We start from the raw sequence: 23,226 nt of genomic DNA on the forward strand, positions 1-23,226 counted from the left end.
GACATGATGTTGGAAGCTTTGAGTTTCCGCATTCTTCTTCCCAAATTTTGGAGTAAACACATGCCCCCCAATTTTGGGATAAAATGATTTTATTTCAAAATTCCTATTTGTCTATTTACCACGTCGCTACCGTTTTGTTCCAAGATATACGCGTGACTCCTGACTTCCTAGTCCGAGTCTTATATAATATCCCAATAGTATCTTTTCCAACTCATTTGGCTCGTTTGCTTTCCCCTTCTTTCTCGTGCAAATCTTAACAGCCAACGCCGCCATCGCCAAAGCCTCAACCCTAGCAAATCTTATGCCCCATCAAGCTTCTATTCAAGTGATCTTCCTCGGATTAAAATCTATTTCGGCTTCAATGGCGACCAGCGACCATGTCCCTGAGGTATGCTTTCAAGTTCCCATTCTCCAAGTATCAGCCGTTACTCTGCACTTCCTTTTTTCTCAATTTTATTTTATCTCATTTCTAGGAAATAAGGAACGAAATCTTGATTTCATCGGCTAGTGCTCCCAATGTCTATTTTCTTGGGCCTATGGGTGACCCTGATCCATCTAATTTTATCTATCAAGAAACCAACCAAATCTCCTTCAAATAATCTGTAGTGGATTCGTCTTCCTAGAACACCAAGACTCCCTTCAGAAAATTGGCTCAAAATGCCTAAGGGATGGAGAGACTGGTTTCGTAGGGTGTTTGAGAAAAAGGGTGGAGATTGGGAGCTTTATGATCTAAATCAATGCTTGACACTTTCATTGTCTGGGATGGAGAGGAATGATTCACTCCTGATCTCTGCATCTTATTTTTGGTCCAACACCCTAAATGCTTTCGTTTTTTTGTCATGGCCCAATGACCGTTACTTTGGTCGATGTTCATATGTTGACCGGCCTTAGAATAATAGGATCGATGTAGCCTTATGACTTCTTAAGTTCTAGATCTAAGAAATTTGCCAAAATATCAGACTACACAGGATGGGCAAGCTACATTCTAAACTATATTGAAGACGAATCAACTGTCAGCAAAAGAGAATATGTGGTCTTTCTGAACATATGGTTAGAGAGATTCATTTTCTGTGGGTCATCTTGTGGTCTGACTTACAATCATAAACTTATGGTAGAGCATCTAGCAGTAGGCAAGGATATTCCTCTTGGAAAGTACCTGTTAGGAGCTGCTTATCATCTGATGCACCAGGTAGCTGCCCAGTTACTGAAGAACGAACCAGTACATACTATCAATGGCCCTTGGTGGTTGATATAGTTATGGTTGAACCTATATATGCACAAGATTGTAAGGCCTGATCTCAGAAACCTAAGTTTTCCTTCCTCCAACTTTGATGAGGAATATAGAGGCGAAGAAGGAAGAACTCGTCAGTGCATGAGTTACGGTGAAGCTGCATCGGCCATAACAATTATTGTCGATGTTGGACACCTCTTCAAAAAGGTTTCATAGAGGGTTTGATACAAATACCCTGACTTGGCTACCCTATGATGATGATGAGAACAATGAGCTAATCTTCCCATTCAAATTTTGATTTGAATCAGGCTATTTAGACGAAACGATGGACGCAATCTTCAATTCTTTCATCAAGCCCTGTGTTCTTCTAGCCAAGTTTTGTCATGGCCGTGGCAAAATATCTACATGTTCCTTCCTTCCAGGCAACCTTCCAACCTATGAGTTTTACAACCCTTGTTTTGTAGCGCGTCAGTTTGGTCTTGGTCAACTGCCTCCTCAACTATTCTTCAAAGATATACTGATGCCAAGAGAGGGCATTAGTGAAGTAATGAAAGCCTCTAGACTTTTCCAACTAGGATCGGATCTTCCTTCAAACTCTTGCATCAAGGCCGATCCAATTGTTTGGTTATCGGTCGATATGTACAACTTAAAAGGCTTACCTTACTGAGGAGGGACCAGCATAGGTGGACATTTCATATATTCTTTTATCTCCTCGAATGCCTTTTGTTGTATGTTACCCCACTTAAACTCTTGATCATTTTTCAACTTCAATAAGGGAGAAAACAACAGAACTTTTTCCAACAAATTTGAAATAAACCTCCTAATAAAATTAATCTTACCAAGCAAAGATTGTAAGTCTATTTTAGTAGTCGAGGGTACTACCTCATCAATTGCTTTCATACTTTTTTAACCAATTTCAATTCCTCTCTCATGGACCATGAAACCCAAAAATTGTCCAGCTGATACTCTAAAAGCACACTTATTAGGATTCATCTTTAGACCATGTTTTCTTGTGCACTCCAAAGTCTCCCACAAATCAGCTAGATGTTCCTTGTACCCCTTGGATTTTACCATCACATCGTCAATGTAGATTTCAACAATCCTACCGATCAACTTATGAAAAATATAATTCATTGCTCTCTGAAAAGTTGCACCAGCATTCTTCAAACTAAAGGTCATCACAAACCATTCAAACAAACCGATTGTGCTAGGGCATCTAAAAGCTATTTTTGCTGTGTCTTCCTCAGCCATAAAAATTTGATTATATCCTGCATTGCCGTCCATGAAACTAATAACCTTGTGCCCGGCTGCTGCATCTACCAATATATTGGCTATCGGCATCGGATAACCATCTATGGGTGTAGCTTTGTTCAGATATCTAAAATCGATGCAAACTCTTAACTTCCTATTTTTCTTATACACAGGAACAACATTTGATATCCATTCTGCATATCAACATGGTCGGATAAATTTTGCTTCTAGTAATCTTTCAGTCTCCTTTTTGATATCATCAAGTATATTTGGGTTGAATCTCCTTGGAGCTTGTTTAAATGGCAGATATCCAGGTTTGATTGGCAACCAATGTTCAACAATCGATCGGTCTAGATGAGGCATCTCATAGTATTCCCAAGCAAAACAATCTTTAAATTCCTTTAACAAATCAACTAATTATTGCCTATACTCGAGATCTGACTTGGTACTTATATATGTCGGCCTAGGCCCATCACCAGAACCAATATCTATCTCTTCTAATTCATCGGCCGACGTAAAGCCACGTCCTAGTTTACCATCTGTACCATCTATTGGATTATCCATTAAAACAAATTTTTGAAGCCGACTGCTTGGATCAGTTGTTGGCTTTCATTACTGATCTTAATGAATCCTCCTTCCCATAGCTTGCTAGAAAAGCACTCAAAGTCTTCTAGCTCCCAAAATACTGGATCGGCTATTGTGATATTTATAGAATCATCAGCACGAACCAGCTCAACATCATCTCCATGCCATTGAATCAAACATTGATGCATGGTCGATGGTACAAAAAAATTTTCATGAATCCAATCATGACCAAGGAGTAAACTATATGACCCTTTTCCATCAATGACGAAGAATGTAGTGAGCAAAGTTTTACTTTCGATTGTTAGTTCGACATTCATTGCCCCCTAGTCTTAGATGCATTGCCTCCAAAATCCTTAAGCATCATATCAGTTTCAATCAAATCTCCTGGCCGCTTACCAAGCTTGCAAAAAGTGGTATAAGACATAAGATTGATAGAAGCACCTCCATCCACCAACATCTTGTTCATCGGCTTCCCATCAACAAAACATGTTACATATAAAGCCTTTAAGTGTCAATGCTTGACTGGCTTATCGAATATAGCTTGTTGTATAACTGTTAACTTGGCAACTATTTCCTCATACTCTAATTCATTGAAATCTGAGTAGACCTCTTGATCTGCTGGAGCCCTAAATTCTAATGGCAATAGAAAAGCCATTTTAATATTAGCCGATGTCTGCCCTCTATCGGCTGTTTGTTCAACACGCCACACTTGAGATCTACCAGATGCCTGAGCCTGTTCTAGCTCTCTATTTCTTAGGCATTGCACTCTTCTTTTCTGGCTTCTTGTTAGACCTCCTGGACACCATTGGCCTTCTTGCCAAGCATATTCTTCCTCATTATTTTCTTCTTCATAATTAGCCTAGTTTTGATCAACAACTCGTTTTCCTAGCCGATCATAAACACTTCTATTTTTTAATCACCGATCCATGTTATTATGATTATACTCATCTTGAGCATGGATAGACCAACGGTTGGCTTGAGATTGCCTAAACTCCCAATATTGCTCGCTGCACTCCAGACAGTTATTTTTGGTAGGCAATTTCAAACCTTCGTTCCAGCAATGTCTAAAGAAAGGATAATTCCAATGTGATTTAGCTTGCTTCTTTCATACCTCCCTTTTTCCTGTTGACACTGGTATTCTTGCTCTTCTAACCAACGCTGATAATTCTTTTTCTTCTACCGCTGCCATTTATTCAATAAAATTTGAGATGTAACACACGGCCTTGTCGCCCCATCCTTCGGCATTTCTCCCTGCTCATATCAGCTCTTTGTTGGTCACGACGTCTTCTAACCTCTCTATATTCATTAGCCAATATTTGCATCTGGGGATCGACTGTTCTAGTTTCTTTTGATTTAACTGATGTTAGGACTTTAGTCTTCCCTTTGAGCAGCCCTACATCAACCATGTTCTGATCTCTAGGGAAAGAATTATCATCAACTTTCATCTTTTGAGGCGTATCAAATTTGAGCCTTCCTTGCTGAATAGCCCTCTATATATGCTGCCGGAAACTCTGCACTCATTAGTGGAATGAGAAGTGGCGTTATAAAATTTGCAAAACTTCTTGTTTTTCAACTGATCAGGGGAAACATAACATGATTATCGGGCAACTTGATCTATCCCTTCTCGAGCAAGAAATCGAAGAGCTTGTCTGATTTTGTCACGTCAAAATTGTAGCTCTCTTCGACTCCTCTTCCCCAAGTATTTGACACTATTACTATCTTCTTACCCTAATTCCATTCGACCGTAGCAACCTCTTCTTCTTCATCATCTTCACAGCCATCATTAACCGAATATGGATTATAGGTTTCGGCAATTGCAGCATTCTTTTGGAATCGGGTATCTCTGCGCATGTTCTGAAATTGGCTATTGAGCGCTGCCACTCATTGAGCCAACTGACCTAAATTGTTAAACTCTTGTCCCAGTAGCTTCTCTCTCCATGTTGGCAACATTCCTTGAATAGCCAAAGTAGTCAGCTGATCATCAGTTAAGTTCAATGAGAAGCACAAATTTCTGGTCTCTCAGAATCTCTAAAGAAACTCGGTGCCTGATTCATTAGTTCTCTGCCTTACGGTCATCAGATCAGTAATCTTCTTTTCTCCTATCCCAGTGTAAAAATATGTATGAAACTTCTTTTCTAGGTCAGCCCAATTGGCAATGGAGTTAACTGGTAGTGATGAAAACCAAGTGAAGGCTGGTCCTGATAGAGACAAGGAGATGAAACGAACTCGATGGGCCTCTTCAATTGATGCTTCACCCAACTATGTAAGATACCGACTGACATATTCTATTGTGCTTGTGCTATCTTGGCCAGTGAACTTAGCAAACTCCGGGAGCCTATAATTTGTAGAAAGAGCGACCAAATCATACCACTTTGGATATGGGCGTTTGTATGAGAAGGTCTGCCCTTTTGGCTTCAAACCGAACTGATTCTTCATCATCTCGGTCACTCTAAGTAACAACTCATCAACAATGGAATTTGAATTTCTCTATAATTGCTGACCCATCTGTGGATTAAAATTTAGGTACCTTGATACCCTGGATTTGGAATCATGTGAAGGGTGTTGTAATCTATGCCATAATGATACCCCTATGGAATCTCCATCTATTGGGTCCTTTGCTAGTTTGCTGCTTGAAGCCTCTGGTTGTAGATGTTAGGATCTATATCTCTATGAATCCTTTGAACTTATGGCGCTATTTTTTGAGCCGACGATGGTATCTGGCCTGATGTGCCAAAATTGACCATTTGATTCTGAATTTGCCCCGTCGGCTGTTGCACATGCTATTCTGACCAGGATTATATTGTATCTGATTAGTAGTGGCACCCTGAACTTGCTCAGATGAGCTCTAAACTGCCTAAACATCATCATTGCTGGCCGATGCTACTTCTTGATGGCTAGTACCGGCTTGATTAGTCCCCTGAGTCAATGGATGTGGAATGTTGTAATAAGCCGACCCAACCTGAACAATTGGAAACCCATGAAACACCTCTTTCATGGTGTTGTGGAATGTGTTCAGGAAAACTACATTGTGGTTTAATATGGCATCATGAACAGATTTGTTTACAGACTCCATGAAGAAACACCTATCCTTAGCTTCATCTGCATCTGTCTACCCATGCAACCAAACTCTTGGTAGTGGATATTTCTGAACAATTGTATTATCATGTGTCTTGGTGTAGGATAACAAACACTTGTTCTGAAATTCTTCTATAGCTTTACTAATGATATCTTTATCTCCATCAGGTAGGTCTTCATAAGGCACCATAAGGATATCATTGTTATTGTAAGTCGCCATGATGATTGTGGTGTCCCATCGGGCGTGCCAAAATGTGTGTTGACACAAAAATGTCGACACATAGCAAGCCAGAAGGACCTGCTTAGGATGAATCTAGAGATCCGCTTGGCTTCAACATAGGGTTAACCGATCCTACGAATTCCTCCTGAGGCGTGCCAGTTAATTTGACCTGCAATTGACAAGGAGAGAAAGTTTATCAGTAATTTAAGGTGGAACATACTGGCCTTTGCCCAGACAGTTCCAAGTGTGCCACTTCAGGAGCAGCCAGACGAGAAAATCGACTAAATAGCCGATACGCACAGAAATCGGCTGTTATGGACAGTAGAGCTTATGTATCACGATTGATTTTATGTTGATAAGTACAATGCCCGTAGATGTAAGTGAAATCATCAGCTAGGTGGATATTGCCAGTGTGAATCATTGAGCCGATGAATCTAATCGAAAAAGGATATAACATGCAAACAAATCTACTGTCTAGGACAAATGGATCTATAAACGCTCTAAATCTAATCTCTCACCATCAACAGTGAGGTTTGATCGGATCGATGGCAGCTATGATGATAATAACAAACTAAAACCTTAGAATTCGTAAAACCATCTACACGTCGACAGGCCTTCTGAAAGACATGCTATATATATGAAAGCTCAAAGCAGATCAACTGAAATAGCCGATTCAGGGGAAAAGAGACTACAGCATGTGAACAAATCGACTATTTCATGTGGACAAACCTATGAACTCATCAGACCTAACCTGCTATCTCTAATAGTGGAGGTCGATCAGATCGATGCTGCCATGATAAAGACAACAAATCAAATCTTTAAAGTAAACAGATCTACTCACATTTAATATAATCATGGAGACACACTGTAGGCGTTAAAGCATAAGCGATCGGCTATTTAGCCGATGCAGGCATAGCAAACAGTTAAGATCACGCCTAATCAAGAATAAATCTACTAACTAGCATCCTCCAATCTACAGTCCCATCAGTGGGGATCAACCGGATCGTTACAGCCATAACAGCGAGCTATAGACCAGATTTAACTAACCAGCAAACCTCTTCAAGATCATACATGCCTTAACCGCGTACTATGCATGATCAAGGTCGAAGTAAAAACAGTTGATGAAACATACCCCATCACTCAAAGTAAGAAACATAGTTTTGTAACAAAGCAAATGATGCACTAAAAGGATTTGAGGCCAATCTAAATCAATCTCGACTGGGCAAATTGATGTTGTTGCAAACTAATAACAATAAGAACATCAACAAAATCGATAACTTAATGAATCTAACCAAAGGACGTCACCCTTAGGTAGAGCCGATAACTTGACCTTAATCTAATTCAAGCAGTGGAGGTCGACCAGATCGATGCAGCCATACTTGAACTAGATAAGAGTCGATAACTATCTTATACTAGAGTTCGCAGTGGAGGTCAAACTTAACCGATGCAGCCGTATAAATAGAAGTATAAGCCATCACGATACTTATAGACAAGCCAGAGGTCGGCCAAACCAATGTAGCCCTAGAACTCGCCGAGATCTACACTACTCCTACTCCTAAGGGTTGGCACGGAGCCAAAAAAAGTGAATTGTATTTGATTGATTGGATCTCCTTTCTACAATAGCCGGGGTCTAATATTTATACCCGAAACCTAAACATGAATCCTACTTAAGTATGACTCATTATAATTTCTGGCATAAGATAAAACATTCCTAATTTAAGATAACTTGGACCCTAATCTTTCCCTTTTTGTAGAGTCTGACTTGTTTTCCCCGATGCTAACTGTAGCTTTTTGTCGTTATCTGCTGGCGTCAATTGAAGAGAGCCAATTCTAGTGCTGCATTTGAATCAGCTGATATCGACCCTTATGCAATCGATTCCTTGATGACATGATCTTGGAAGCTTCGAGTTCCCGCGTTCTTCTTCCCAAATTTTGGTGTAAACAATATGCCTTGCTAGTAGTGGAGTAACCAAGCAAGAAACCTTCATCACATTTCTTTTCAAACTTTGCCAATCTAGTGCCTTTCTTCAATATGTAGCATTTACAACCAAAAACCCAAAAGTATGCTATGTTGGGCTTTCTTTCATTTAATAGCTCATAAGGTGTCTTCTCCATCATGGGGTGACAATAGAGTCGGTTGCTATAGTAGCAAGCCATGTTGATTGCTTTGGCCCAAAATGAATGACTCACATTATACTCACTCAACATTGATCTTGCCATGTCAATGAGTGTTCTATTCTTCCTCTCAACAAGGCCATTTGATTGTAGAGTGTACTTGGCTGAGAATTGATGCCTAATTTCAAACTCATCACACAAATCATCCACTCTTGTGTTCTTGAACTCACTTCTATTGTCACTTCTCACTTTCTTGATGGTTGTTTCAAACTCGTTGTGAATGCCCTTGACAAATGATTTGAATGTTGCAAACACATCACTTTTGTCCATAAGAAAGAACACCCATGTGTATCTAGTGAAATCATCCACAATCACAAATCCATATTTGTTTCCACCAATACTAGTGTATGTTGTTGGTCCAAACAAGTCTATGTGTACCAACTCAAATGCCTTAGATGTGCTTATCATGCTCTTCTTAGGATGTGTGTTACCAACTTGCTTTTCGGTTTGACATGCACTACATAGCTTATCCTTCTCAAATGAGACATCTTTCAAGCCTCTAACTAAGTCATGCTTGATCAACTTGTTTAATTGTTTCATTCCAACATGACCAAGCCTTCTATGCCATAACCAACCCATGCTAGACTTGGTGATCAAACATGTTGACAATTGAGCTTCTCTAGCATTGAAATCAACCAAGTATAGATTTTTATATCTAAATCCTTTGAATATAAAGTTAGAGCCATCTACACTTATGATCTCTACATCATCCACACCAAATATACACTTGAAACCAAGATCACACAATTGAGCTACCGATAATAGGTTGAAGTTCAAAGTCTCTACTAGTAGCACAATGGAAATGCTCAAGTCATTGGATATTGCAATCTTACCAAGCCCTTTGACCTTGCCTTTGCCATTGTCACCAAATGTGATACTATCAACCACATTGCTCTTATTTTCATTGATTGAATTAAACATTCTTGGATCACCGGTCATGTGTTGTGTGCACCCACTATCAACCATCCAATGTCGTCTTCCGGCTATATAATTGGCCTACAAAAGAAGATCAATTCTTTTTAGGTACCCAAACTTGCTTGGGTCCTTGAAGGTTAGTTACCAAGGTCTTTGGTACCCAAATGGCCTTCTTCTTTGGGCCAACAATTGGTGTACCAATGAACTTAGCCTTCACACCATTGGCACCCTTAACAAGCAAGTAATAAGAATCAAATCTAATTGATGATACATTAGGTTGCTTGTTTTTGTTAGTCTTGCAATATTGCTCTATATGCCCAACTTGCTTGTATCTATTGCAAAACCGACCATTGCCCTTCACAAAGCTAGCTTTGGGAGTGACAAAGGCCACCTTGCCTTTCTTGGGGTACAGCCTAATCCCTCTTTGTTGAGAGAAAACCTTTGGCTACCCAAGCACTTTAGCAAGCGGGCATCTCCACCATAGGCATTGCCTAAGGCATGAGTGAGCTCATTCACCTCCTTCTTGAGGGTCTCATTTTCCACCATTACTGAGGCATCATAAGTAAAACCATCACTCAAGGGTGAAGTTGAAGTAGAAGTGCTACAAGAAAGGTTAGTGGGAGCAACAACATTGGACTTATAAAAAGATTCATCAATAATATCACATGTTACTCCCACATCATAAGACACAATCACTTGCTCCTTCTTGGCTTCCTCCATTTTGACTTGCTCAATGAGAGAGGAGTGAGCCTTTTCAAGCTTGGAGTGAGCTTTGACAAGCTTCTCATGGGCTTCTAATTGCCTCTCATGAGTGGCTTTGAGCTCATCAAGAGATTGCTCAAGAAATTTGTCTTTCTTGTGCAATTCTTTGCACTCCTTTCTCTTCATCTCAAAGCAAGTGTGCACTTGCTCACACATGTCCATGAGCTCCTCCTTGGTGTACTCATCATCATCATCACTCCTACAAGCATCACTTTCACATTCATCATCATCACTCACATCATATTTTACCTTGGTAGGCTTTGCCATGAGGCATGTCAATGGAGTGTCGAATATGGAGGGCTTGTTGTTGATGGCGATGCTTGCTGGTGCTTTCTTCATAGATTTGTTGCCATCATCACTAGAGTCATCACTATCTGAAGAGCCATCACTATCCCAAGTGACCACATAGCCTTCACCCTTCTTCTTCTTTTGGAAGGTCATCCTCTTCTCCTTCTTCTCCTTCTTTTCCTTCTTGTCCTTCTTGTGCTTCTTCTTCTCATCCTCATCATTGTCACTATTGTAGGGACAATCTGCTACAACGTGATTGGGGCTCTTGTAATTGTAGCATCTTCTCACATATTATTTGCTTTTGGTGTGATCTCTTCTCTTTCTTGCACCATAGCCCTTCTTCTTCATGAATTTGCCCATCTTGCGCACAAATAGAGCCATGGCTTCATCATCAATGTCACTAAGATCCTTATCATCACTTGATTCTTTCTTGGACTTTCCCTTGTTCTTGGATGATGAGCTAGCCTTGAATGCTACACTCTTTTTCTTCTTGTCTTCGTCTTCCTTCTCGTCATCCTTGTCAACCCCTTCCCTTTCCACACAGTATATCTCTTGTGTCATGACATTACCTAATACTTGGTTAGGGGTAACCTCCTTCAAATTGCCTCTTATGATAAGCAATCTCAACATCTCAAATCTTGGAGGTAAGCACATCAAGAATCGATAAGAGACATCATCATCATTGATCTTTTCTCCCAATGCCTTCAAATCATTGACAATCACTTGCAATCAATGGACGCTCTCATCTTTCTTCATCTTGAAGCTTGTCAACTTGTCCTTGAGAATATATAACTTGGCACTCTTCACCGCCGGTGTGCCCTCATATGTTTCGTTCAATCTCTTCCACACCTCATTAGCTCTCTCATAATCCTTGATTTGCTCAAACACCTTAGAATCAATGGCATTGTATATGGTATTGAGAGCCATTGTATTGCATTGCTTGTTGGTCTTGTCTTGGTTGATGAGATTGTCGGGATCAATGATAGCATAGTCACTCTCGGTCACATCCCATACTTGATCATTGATTGAACCAAGATACATTCTCATCTTTCTTTTCCAATAATCATAGCTTGTGCCATCAAAGAACAGTGGTTTGCCCCCCATACGGTTGAACACAACTTGAGCCATAATTTGACACCGAGGTTGTTAAGCCTTCAATTAAATGGTGACCACGGCTCTGATACCACTTGAAAGGTCCTAATATGGCTAGAGGGGGTGAATAGCCTTTTTAAAAATCTACAAACCAACTAGAGCAATTCGATTAGTATGGCAAATAGCGAAATGCAAATTTGCTCTAGCTCTACAAGGGTTGCAAGCCACCTATCCAACAATTCTAGTTACTATGATCACTAGACACATAATTTGCTAAGTCACTACTCACTAAGAGCTCCACTAGATGAACTTTAGCTACAAAGCAAGCTCTCAATTCTAGCTACACTAAAAAGCTTACTACAACTAGTTTGAGGGTATGTAAATGAGTAAGTAAGGTGATTATATCACCGCGTAGAGGAGTGAACCAATCACAAGATGAATAATAACTCAATCACTAGGAGAATACCAAAGGGCAAGAGACAACCAATTTTCTCCTAAGGTTCACGTGCTTACCAACACGCTACGTCCCCATTATGTCGACCAACACTTGGTGGTTCGGCGACTAAGAGGTGTTGCATAAACCTCATCCACACAATTGAACATCGCAAGAACCTACCCACAAGTGAGGTAACTCAATGACACGAGCAATCCGCTAGGGTTACCTTTTGGCGCTCCACCGGGGAAGGTACAAGTCCCCTCATAATCACCGGAGATGGCCACGAACAATCACCAACTCGTGTCAATCCTCCTCCGCTGCACCAAGTCATCTAGGTGGTGGCAACCACCAAGAGCAACAAGTGAATACCGCAGTGAAACACGAATACCAAGTGCCTCTAGATGCAATCACTCAAGCAATGTACTTGGATTCTCTCCCAATCTCACAAAGATGATGAATCAATGATGGAGATGAGTGGGAGGGCTTTGGCTAAGCTCACAAGGTTGCTATGTCAATGCAAATGGCCAAGAGAGTGAGCTAGAGCTGGCCAAATGATATTTATAGACACCCCCAAACAATAGAGCCGTTGGCTCAATTATTGGGTAGACTACGGGATGACCGGACGCACCGGTCATGTGCACTGGGTGACTGGACGCGTCCGGTCCCCTACGTCCAATCACTGCCTGACCACATGTCCCATTCAAATGAAGTAGCCATTGCTGCCTTGAGTGCCACACTCAACTACAACCAGACATGTTCTGTGTGGACGACCGGACATAGGAAACTCAGCATCTAGTCGAGTCTAGAGAGCTCCTAGAGTCGCTTTGGGCCGATCGGACATGTCTAGTCACACCAGACCAGACGTGGGAGACGCAGCGTCCGGTCGAGTCCAGAGAGCTCCCAAAGCCGCTCTGGGCCGACCAGACATGTCCGGTCACACCGGACCGGATGCTCCCAGAGTCCGCTCAATTTTAGCGCTGAAAACCCGAGACTCGCTTGTTCACACCAGACGCTTCTGGTGTGGCGACCGGACGCGTCCGGTCGCTCTCTGCAATCTAGTACCGAGCTACATCACTTTGACTGGACGTTGAACAGTAACTCCTTAGCGTCCGGTCGCTCCACTGAGCCAGAGTCTGGTCATCCATACCGGACGCGTTCGGTCACTCTTTGACCAGCGTGACTAACTCCTTTTCAACTCTACCTTCTTTACCCTTGCTCAAATGTGCCAACTACCAAGTGTATCACCTTGTGCACATGTGTTAGCATATTTTCACAAATGTTTTCAAAGGTGTTAGCACTCCACTAGATCATAAATGCATATGCAAATTAGTTAGAGCATCTAGTGGCACTTTGATAACCATATTTCGATATGAGTTTCACCCCTCTTAATAGTATGGCTATCGATCCTAAATGTGATCACACTCTCTAAGTGTCTCGATCACTAAACCGAAAAGCTCCTATCAATTTCACCTTTGCCTTGAGCTTTTTGTTTTTCTTTCTTCTATTCCAAGTCCAAGCATGTGATCATCATCATGGCATCACCATCATTATGTAATGATCTTCATTTGTTTCACCACTTGGAATGTGCCACCTATCTCATAATCACTTTGATAAACTAGGTTAGCACTTAGGGTTCCATCAATTCACCAAAACCAAACTAGAGCTTTCAGCAGTTCGTCCCTAGCACCCAACCCCTCTATAGGTTCAATTCATCCTCAATCCATGGCAGACGGCTTTGATTCTTCACCTATCCATGGCAAACGAGGTTTCCCAGTCAGATTTGTCGTAGTTGGCTCTTCACTTGGCAGATGTGGTGGCTCCATCAGTCCAAGTTCCCCTCTGTTTGGGCATCAATCCAGTTGGGATTCTGCATGGTAATTACAAAAATATTTGCTAATTTTCCAATTCATATGCTTACATGTGTTGCTGCTTGTTTTTTTTGCTGAAAGTATGTAATTAGGTATGCATTGTGATACTATTTTCAGTTACTGATAGTGCTAATATATTTTGGGATAGCAACTACAAGATCTATTTGTTCAGTTCAATAGAATTGATAACTGAATGTGTACGATCATTGATCACTGAATTTTTTATAGCTACTGAATGTTTTCAGTTTAATAGAATTGATGTTGAATGTGTTTAGTCATGATCACTGAATTGATAATTGAATATGTTTAGTCAATCAGGAGGTGGTATTATTTCTACTTGTGTTTTTGGTGTAGTATTTTTGCTATCAGTGGTAACTGAATGTTCAGTCAATAGAGCTGCATGTTTCTCCTGCACATAAATAGGAAGTAAGACAATTGTCACTTTTCCTTAAAAAAGGGCGTACCCAGTGCAGAGAGCTCCCTCCCTGTGCGGGTTCTGGGGAAGGGTGTTAGTGGCAAGTCTTACCCTCGCCTATGCAATACGAGGAGACCGTAACTCGAACCTGGGACCTTCCGGTCACAGGCGGTAAGACTCTACCGCTTGCACCAGACCACCCTTCACAATTGTCACTTTTCCTAGTTTCACAAAATTAAATAGAACAAAGCTGATTCTATCTCTTCTTAAAATATGACATTTGGAGTTTTAAAAGGAAGCTACTATTTTACTTGTCTGTTAGTTTGATAAATACATATCTAGCAAATGGATACAAGTTCAGTAAGAAATTTGATAAGAAATATATACTGCTTAGTTTCCTATGAGTATAACTAATTTCGTGTATAACTCTTGCAGGGACAACAACACGCATCCCCCTAGTGGATTTATGGGTTTATTCAACAACCAACCCCAATTATCACAGAATTCTCATTTTGTTGGTGCTCCATCTCATTATGCACCTTTCAAGGCACCAAGACCTATTGATTTTGGTGTCAGTTTTGCCTCAATGGATGCACCACAGCCTAACAACGGTGGAAGTTCATCTCAAGAAGTGGAAGTTTTATCTGACCAGCAGGCTATTGACATTGATAGCGATACTGAGAATGTCAGGATTGAGAAGCGGATCATGTGGACACCAGAAAAAGATGAGAAATTGATGAGTGCTTGGTTGAAAAATTCAACAGGCTCGTCTGTTGGAGCCGATAGGAACAACGAGCACTATTGGGGTGATGTTGTTAAGTCATACAACATGACTGTCCCGTCACATAGGAAAAGAAATTCAAAGCAAGCTAAGGATCGTTGGCACAAGATTAATAGGTGGACTGATCTATATGAATGTGCATATTTGAAGGCTCGTAGACTATTCACAAGTGGCTATTCTGATCAGATGTGGATTGATGCAGCAGATAAGTTCTATTTGGTAGACAACAAAAGGGCAAAGCTAGGGCCCTTTGTACTAAAGAATGTTTGGAAAATATGCCAAGAGGTGCCAAAGTGGAAAACATACAATGAAGACCTAAGGAATGCACGTAAAAGGAAGTCATATCACATTGAAGGAAAAGTGGATGAAGATGATGATATTGAAGAAATGGCAGAGGGACCTATTGGACAGAAGGCAGCCAAAAAGGCCGCTCTTGCTGCAAAAAGGAAGTCCAAAGGATCAAATTTTGATGATGATGGGAAATCAAAGGAATCGACGATTGATGTGGAGAGGCTTGACAAATTTAAAAAAAATCCAGGAAGATTTAAATGCAAACCGCATGAAGGTACTAGAACTGCAAAAGAAGTTATCATCTGAGAAGCTTGGAACCATGAGACTAGCACATCTTACAGCTAAGGAGACCACAGAGGCAAAAAGGCTTGAGAAGGAATCAAAGATGATGCAGGCTTACAACACTCTCATCTCTCAAGATACAAGTTCAATATCCGATGAAGAAAAAGCTAAGCGTGTTGCTGCCATGAAGTGTTTTGGTATCACTTTATTTTCTGAAATGACCTAGTCAGGTATGCACACATTCTGCAATTCTATTTTTCAGTTATAGGACAGCTGATAACTGATAACTGAATGTTTTCAATTATAGGATAGCTTATAATTTTTCAAGAGGAAGCCATGTTAAGTTGTCGTTTGCTGGACAACAGGGAAATTCTATCTTTTGCAGAACCAATGTCTTTTGCTTGTGTTACTGGACAGCTTGAATCCTGTCTTTTGCTTGTGTCCTGTGCCTTGAAACATTCTGCTAGTTCTGTTAGTAATCAGTTGTATGGAACCTGCTGTCTGGAACCTACTGTGTGAACCTATCAAATGTTTACATGTCTCCTTGTGTGAATGTGTCAAACTGCATGTCTCTTGAATTTTGAGTTACCTGCATGTCTCTTGAATTTTCAGTTACCTACATGTCACTTGAATTTTTAGTTCCTGTAGTGACACCTATCTGCATGTATCCTATGTGAAACAGTCCACTGTCTACATGTCTCCTTGTGAAACAGTCCACTGTCTGCATGTCTCCTTGTCAAACTGTCCACCGACTGCATGAATCTCCATCCAGTCGTAGGTTGCAGATTATAAAAAGGTGGCTTGACTCCATTCAGTTGTCATTGGATCTGTAGTTATTTTTCTCTAGTATTATGGAACCACTTCCACCAGCCAATGATGAAGATGATCTACCAGAAGCCGATGACTTTGATCCTACAGAGGTGTTCACCATGGAAGATTTTCTATCGGAGGATGAAATCGTAGAAGAATTTGTGAGGAAAATTGGAGATGGATTGAAGGCCGACATCGAAGGAGGTACATACCAAGGCAGCGAGAAGCAGGTCATGATGATCTTGTTGCTAATTACTTTTCTGCAAATCCTATCTACACCGATGAGATGTTCCGTAGAAGGTTTCAGATGAATAAATCGTTATTTCTACGCATCGTGGAAACTCTTAGCAATTGGGATCCTTATTTTACCCGAAGAACTGATGCAACTAGTAGGGAGGGACATTCACCCCTTCAGAAGTGTACCGCGGCAATCTGGATGCTAGCATACGGCTCGCCGGCGGACCAACTTGATGAGGTACTAAAAATTGTCGCAAGCACTTCTTAGGAGATTCTAGGAAAATTTGCCGTAGGGATTATTGAATGTTTTGGTCAAGAGTGCCTACGCCCTCCTACAAGCGACGAACTAGAAAAAATTTTACAAGAAAATGAGGCTCGTGGTTTTTCAGGAATGTTGGGAAGCATCGATTGTATGCATTGGGCATGGAAGAATTGTCCGAAAGGTTGGGCAGGCATGTTCACACATGGTGACAAAGGTGTTCCTACCATGATCCTTGAAGCAGTGGCATCTCATAATCTTCATATATGGCATGCTTTTTTTTTGGTACCGCCGGGTCTCAGAACGACATTAATGTCCTAAACAAGTCACCACTGGTCATCAATGTCCTAAAAGGGGAAGCTCCAAGGGTACAATACACTGTAAATGGAACACAATATGATATGGGCTACTATCTTGCCGATAAAATATATCTAGAATGGGTGGTCTTCGTGAAGACAATATCAGCCCCTCAGACGGATGGAGACAAATTGTTTGCATTGAAGCAAGAAGGGGCGAGGAAGGATGTTGAATGCGCATTTGGCGTATTGCAATCCCGCTTTGATATTGTTCGTCGACCATCAAGGTTATGGAAGCAGGGGGATGTTATCAACATAATGCAAGCTTGTGTTATCCTTCACAATATGATAGTGGAGGATGAGAAGGAATTAGTTAGAGTTTCCTTGGATTTGAATGATAATGCAAGGGCGACGATAGTGCTCCTGCCTGAAGTGCATACAAGTGATAGACCCAATCCATGCTTCGCGGTTGTACTTAGAAGGAATTTAGCTATCCGAGCACGACCAACACATAGACAGCTTAGGAATGATCTTGTTGAGCACATATGACAATACTATGGAAACAAAGAAAATTAGACATAAATGTTTTAATCATATTTCATTTATGGAGAAGAAGATCGTATGTTATATTTGATTTATGAAATCTATTATATTACATTATATATATAATATATTATTTACTTTGATGAATTTGTTTTTGGATCAATTAGCAACACAATGGTGTATAGAAATTATATTCATAATTGATCATGGATATATACAATCATTAAACGATTTGTAGACAGTCAAACAGACAACAGTTGTCTGTGGGTTATATGAGCTGTCTGTTTAACCATCTGTGTTGTAAATTTCAAGAACTTACATACCATAGCTGTCTCACTGTTGTACATGCGCTAATAGAACACCGGAGAGTGAGACTCTGAACGGGAAAAAAAACAATGCTGGAAAAAGCAACGCCACGTCTTATTGGATAAGGACCTTTCTTAAAGGCGTTAAAGCATCCATGCCTCGTCGTCTTGCACAGAAACTTGTTTGCATGATTGGAGTGCATGGCCGCGCGCCCGTCGGCCGTCGCTTTGCTGCACTTAACAAGGTTCAGTACCATCGTTCGCCAGAGACGCCAACCGGCCCCGGCTATCGAGTGCCCAGCGAATTAGACCGTGACCGGACAGACGAAGAACACAGGTTTTCCACATTCGTGCAAGAGAATCCTAGTGGCTCTGTTTTTTTTTTTTACTACAACACATAAGCTAGGTCAAACCAGTTTATGCATACTATGAGTGTCCTCAATTTATGCATTTTTTTTATTGAAGCGCTTCTTTGGAAAGATGTACTAAGTAGGAGGCCTAAATCTCATTGCCCAGCGGCGAGCGGCTTTTGCTGGCAAAATTGGCAGGTCTGCAAATCCATTCGCTACAAGACGTCTGAAAGATCATAGTATATCATAACAATAAGCACGTAGATGTAGTAGCAAAATTTATATCCTCCCTTTAATCCCTTTTTTTCTTCCTTTTAATCCCTTTTGTGTCTGAGACACTGAATAGTGCTTACTAAAAGCCCGAGCACTTTCATAGTAGTCGTTTGTGTACCAAGAAGAAACAAAGAAAGAAACAGCGTGGACAGTGTGCCGTGCTGTTTTGTTTAATTCTGGATATATTGCAAACAGGAAAATAGTGCTTAGTAGTAGGAGTAGTAATTCTGAAGCACCACTGGAACGCCCAAATCCGCGATAAAAGTTGATCGTTGCCGGGGCGGCTGAGATGTACAGTAGTGCAAAAGTCGTGCTGCTTTACTTTTGCGTCGGGGAGAAACAAAAAACGGGATGGAGTACGTACTACTACTAAGCACTAGGATTCTCTTGCATATATATATATGTGTGTGTGTGTGTGTGTGTGTATAGACACACACCCACACTTACAGGAAAAGATCTTGGGATATCTATTGCATCTATGTGTGTGTGTCAGCGTATGCTTTAGCATTGGAGGGAAGCAGCAGCCGGCGGCAGCCAGCAGCACGCTTGGGGAAGAAAGGAGATAAGATAACCGGATAACCAACTCTCCTCTTTCACGCTTTGCAGGTTATTACGGGTATAAAGAACCGAAAAGGTGAAAACCTTACCCGGCAAACAGCGCTGTGATGCTTTGCAAGATCCGGGTCTAATTTAATTTGGTGGCCATCGCAAGGGGCACGCTGCTTCGAGTTCGAGCCGCCCATTGGAATTGGACGTGAACGTGATCACTGGGATGCGTACGTCGACGATTCATGAGGATCATCAGGTGAGGTGTTACCTATGCATCCTTTGCATCTCTCATCGTATCAAGTGCCTGTTTAGTTCCAAAAAAATTGCAAATTTTTTTAAGATTCTCCATCACATCTAATCTTTGGACGCATGCATGAAGCATTAAATATAAATAAAAAATAAAACTAATTACACAGTTTAGACGAAATTCACGAGACGAATCTTTTAAGCCTAATTAGACTATGATTGGACACTAATTACCAAATAACAACGAAAGTGCTACAGTACTATTTTCCAAAAAAAAATCGTCAACTAAACAAGCCCCAAGGTCTGGTTTAGATTGCAAGTTTTTTCACTATCTCTCCATCACATCAAATCTTTGGACACATGCATGGAGTATTAAATATAGATAAAAAAATAACTAATTACATAGTTTGATTGTAAATTACGAGACGAATCTTTTGAGCCTAGTTAGGCCATAATTGGACAATAATTGTCAAATATAAACAAAAGTATTACAGTGTCAAATACTGATTTCCAACCTCAATTTAAACTGGTCCCAAGTGCCGCCACGGAGGAAAAGGCTCCTGCACTGCACCTGCTGAAAAGGGAAAGGCAGAGCAGAATAGCAGGTAGCAGAGCCTGGTGCTGTCAAAGCGCCCTCTGCCCCTCTCTGACGACTCACGGCGCTGAGCACTACAGAATTTACAGCCTCGCACAGTCGCTGACCCGGGATGCATGCTAATGTGTCTGCTTTCGATCTCCTTTTCGCTTGGCTGTGAAAACACCGTTAGCTGATTTGACGTGAGAAAAAAATACTATTAATTAATTAAAAAAGTAGAACTTATAAGTCAAGTAATTAAAACATGTTTGTCCAGATCACACCACGTGACTACAAGTTAAGAGAAAACTCATCCGCTTTCTTGTTGCGAAATTTCGGCCTCGTTAAGGTCTTGTTTAACTCCTCCTCAATAATTTACATTCTATCACATTGAATGTTTAAACACATGTATAGAGTATTAAATATAGACTAAAAAATAACTAATTGTACAGTTTGCGACTAATTTACGAGATGAATCTTTTAATCCTAATTAGTCCATAATTTGACAATATGGCGCTACAGTAACACATATGCTAATGATGGATTAATTAGGTTTAATAAATTCGTCTCGTGGTTTACTGATGGATTCTGTAATTTATTTTTATTAGTATCCGAACACCCTATGTGATACCCGATGTGACACCCCAAAACTTTACACCCTCGATTTAAACAATGTCTAAATCCAAGGTATAAAGTTTTGGGGTGTCACATCAAGTGTCATATGAGGATGTCGCAGAGGGTGTTTGGATACTAATAAAAAAATAAATTACATAATCCATCAGGAATCCGTGAGACGAATTTATTAAGCCTGATTAATCCGTCATTAGCACATGTGTATTGCAGCACCACATTATTAAATTATGGACTAATTAGGTTTAAAAGATTTGTCTCATAAATTAGTCACAAACTATATAATTAGTTATTTTTTAGTCTATATTTAATATTCTATAAATGTGTCGAACATTCGATGGAATAAAAAGTATTTTTTTTTTGAGGAACTGAACTATACAAGTCCTTCCAACCACGGTCTCGCTCGCTCGCTCTTTGGAAGTTGGTGCTGTTTTCAACTCGATTTTGTCCTCGGACTTTATTGTACTGCGGCAATCCGGTCGGCAAAAGAAAAAAAAACGAAGAAAAAATGTTGTCGGTCGCCAAAAGAATAAAGAACAAAGAACAAAATGTTGTCGCGTTAATCAGCCAGTCAAATAAAAAGTCCTTGTAACCATCCTCAACTTGGAATTTTCCTCTCTCACCCGCAAAAACGGTTCTTCAAACCCCCTCAACTAGACCCGTTTTGTTTTTTCATCCTGTTTTGATGGTGTTTTGTACTGATGTGGCCGCCATGCCAGCCATGAAGGGAGTAAACTAGACTAAAGTTGAAAGTTCACGAGGTAATCGGACTAGATTTTTTTCTAAAAAAATTAAAAATCACTTAAAATTAAAAAAAAAATTATTCAGTACTTTTACATGGAAAATAATGCAATATAGAACAAATCCAAAAATCTAGCTCTAAAAATTCATTTTTTTTCTAAAATCATGCTCTATTTTATGTTACCTATGTTGGAATTGGTTGAATCTTGCCGGACTCATTTTGGCACTTATTTGTCATTAGAAGCTCTTGTTATCTATTATAATTACTTAATGTTTGATCATCCAAACTACGTAGAAACGCGGGTGGAACGTTGTTAGGACTGTAGTGGGCGGAGGTCCTCTTCCAATAAAATTTTAAAATAGCTTTGTTAGCATGCGTGCCTGCATGCACCCTGTCACACACATATCCATGCATACACCCATTCGGTTAGTATATTTAATTAAGTTTTACAAATTATTGAATTTAATTAAATTTTAATACAATGAACTATGGAGCGATTGTAGCAGGAAAAAATCTAGATGGTAGCACACAGTGACACAGATCATGATGTTTGTATAGATAGGATCAAGTGACGCGAACATGATCATGTGGCACTTATGTTCTTACTAAATTTGTCTCAAATAGGATATGGTTACATGACACTTGTGTTGTCATCAAAGTCACTTGATCGTCAACGTAGACCGATTATAATATATAACGAGTGCATCAACTAGCAAATAAACACCAACAGAAGTCAAGATTTAATTAATCTTAATTTAGGCACGATAACATAGATAATGATTTTAGAACAAAAATATAATTATTTTCATACTCTTTTGAGCTGAATCAAATTTTCTATAATTTTTTAAGATTAAATCAGATTTTAATGTTTTTTAATTGCATAAACCATCAAAATTGTTCAAAGTGTAAAAATAAATAGTTTCATTTTATTTTGAGGGGAACGGTTTCAAAAATTTAAGGTGACCACTGACCAGGAAAAGGTTTCCGTTTTTGTTTTTTTTTAGCAACACCAAAAAAAAGGTTTGGTAGATGAGGAAGGAAAATTGGGTGACGAATGCTTAAAAAAATCGGGTGATAAAAGTTGAGGGTCAAAAAGGGGCTGGTACGTGCAGGACAGCCCACGAAACTTCAGTAGACCCATTGGGATTCATGGGCTGCAGATAGGGATGAAAACAGTACGGATATTTTCCGACCGTATTCGAAACCGAATCCGTTTAGAGAGGTTGAGATCTGTCTGTATCAGAGTCCGGATATCCAACATCCGATATCGTATCCGTATCCGAATACTCAAATCGCATATTTATGATGTCGATATCCAATCGTATCCTATCCGATATAGTTGACACTATCTGTATTCGAATCCGAATCCGGACAAAAATATAAAAATAAATGTAATATCGGTGATATCCGTCCGTATCCGATCCGTTTTCATCCCTCGCTGCAGGACATCCAAGATCGACCCAAAACCAGTCATGCGGTTGTGCGCCACTATCCGGCCCGAGGTCCGACCCTGGCGTGTGCGAGGCGGTCAGCAGACATGATTTTTAACTTTTTGCCATCCTTACGGATGGCACTCCTTCATTTGCCCCATTTGTGCGTGTCCCTACACATTTGCCATCGCAAACAGTAACCCTCCTACGTTTTTGCCATTTTTGCTGAGGTGGCATGCCAGATGGGCACGCCAGCGTGGCAGGGAGCATTGGAGCCCTAACTTGGCACATGAAATGACGACGCTGCCCTCACCT

The 23,226-nt window shown here is 40.4% G+C and overlaps 2 pseudogenes; both read left to right on the forward strand.

Moving 5' to 3' along the window:
• Positions 1-13,752: 13,752 nt before the first annotated feature.
• On the forward strand, positions 13,753-15,893 carry LOC136465431 (uncharacterized; annotated as a pseudogene).
• A 625-nt stretch (positions 15,894-16,518) lies between these two features.
• Positions 16,519-17,818, forward strand: LOC136465432 (uncharacterized; annotated as a pseudogene).
• The last annotated feature ends 5,408 nt before the right edge of the window (positions 17,819-23,226 follow it).

Source organism: Miscanthus floridulus, chromosome 7 (genome assembly GCF_019320115.1).
Source record: "Miscanthus floridulus cultivar M001 chromosome 7, ASM1932011v1, whole genome shotgun sequence".
Lineage (NCBI taxonomy): Eukaryota > Viridiplantae > Streptophyta > Magnoliopsida > Poales > Poaceae > Miscanthus > Miscanthus floridulus.